General features: G+C 41.9%; 1 pseudogene; it reads left to right on the top strand.

Moving 5' to 3' along the window:
• Positions 1–436: 436 nt before the first annotated feature.
• On the top strand, positions 437–1,313 carry LOC112679041 (40S ribosomal protein SA-like; annotated as a pseudogene).
• Positions 1,314–1,639: the final 326 nt, after the last annotated feature.

Genomic DNA, 1,639 nt, shown 5'->3' with positions numbered 1-1,639 from the left:
GCTAAACTATCATTCAGCAGTCAAGCCAAAACAGATATTTCCAGATGTGCAATAAATAAGAGACTTTATCACCAGCAGATTCTCAATGTCAGAGGAAAGTAGACAAGGAAGAAGCACATGAGAAATGAGAAACAACACAAAAATTCATGAAAGTCTCTGGCAAATGCAATGAACTACTGCTTATGTTAAAATACTACTTTCTTATTTAAACAGAAAAAAATTATAATTAATGAAAAATGAGCAATATAGAAAACCAATGTAAAGGAGAAATAATATTACAGAGTAACAAAAACTGGCTTTTTAATTGAACTACTAAAATAGATAAGCCTCTAGCAACATTTACAAATGGATGGAGCCTTTCCGCACTACCCAGAGAGGGGTCCATACCATGTTGTTCTGCATTCCCATCATAACTTAAAGGGAAACTTAAATAATATCTGGAGCTCTCAATGTCCTGACAATGAGGGAGGAGGATGTCCTCAAGTTCCTTGCAGCAGGAACCCACTTAGGTGGCACCAACCCTGACTCCCAAATGGAATAGTATATCTATGAGAGGAAAAGTGACAGCATCTACATCATGAATCTGAGGAGAACCTGGGAGAAGCTTCTCCTGGAAGCTCATGCCATTGTTGCCATTGAAAATCTGGCTGATGTCAGTGTCATATCATCCAGGAAAACTGGCCAGTGAGCTGTGCTGAAGTTTGTTGCTGCTCCAAGAGCCACTTCTATTGCTGGCTGCCTCACTCCTGGAATCCTCACTAACCAGATCCAGGCAGGCTTCCAGGAGCCCAGACTTCTGGTGGTTATGGATCTCAGGGCTGACCACCAGCCTCTCACAGAGATGTCTTATGTTAGCCTGCCCACCACTGCTCTGTGTAACAGAGACTTTCCTCTGTTTTATGTGTACATTGCCATCCCTTTCAACAACAAGAGTGCTCACTCAGTGGATCAGATGTGGTGGATGCTGGCCCTGGGGAAGTTCTGCACATGCATGGCACCATTTCCTGTGAATACCTATGCCTGATCTCTACTTCTATGGAGATCCTGAAGAGATTGAAAAGGAAGAGCAGGCTACTGCTGAAAAGGCTGTGCCCAAGGAGGAATTTCAGGGTGAGTGAACTGCTCCAGGTCCTGAGTTCACTGCTATTCAGCCTGAGGTTACATATGCACCTGAAGAGGGACAGATGCCCTCTGTGCCTATTTAGCAGTTTCCTACTGAAGACTGGAGCACTCAGCCTCCCACGGAAGACTGGTCTGAAGCTCCCACAGCTTGGGCCACTGAATGGGTAGGAGCAACCACTGAGTGGTCTTAAACTGCTGTTCCACAAAGGCAAACAAAATGGAAAGAGGTTTGAAGGAAAATAAACAGCTTCTTTAAAAAAAATGGTTGGAAAAAACATAAAAAACAATGATAGGAATAGAAACAGATATACATTGAGATTTATTTTAATTAGGGAAATAAAATAAAATAAAATAAAATAAAATAAAATAAAATAAAATAAAATAGAGGCATGGTGGCTCAGTCAGCTAAGCATCTGACTCTTGACCTCAGCTGAGGTCTTGATTCAGGGTCATGAGTTTAAGCCCCATGTTGGGCTCCACACTGAGTGTGGAGCCTACATAACATAAAATAAAATAA

This window comes from Canis lupus, chromosome 6, assembly GCF_003254725.2.
Source record: "Canis lupus dingo isolate Sandy chromosome 6, ASM325472v2, whole genome shotgun sequence".
Lineage (NCBI taxonomy): Eukaryota > Metazoa > Chordata > Mammalia > Carnivora > Canidae > Canis > Canis lupus.
The sequence above is the reverse complement of the archived record's forward strand: the minus strand, read 5'-3'. Positions and strand labels throughout refer to the sequence as shown.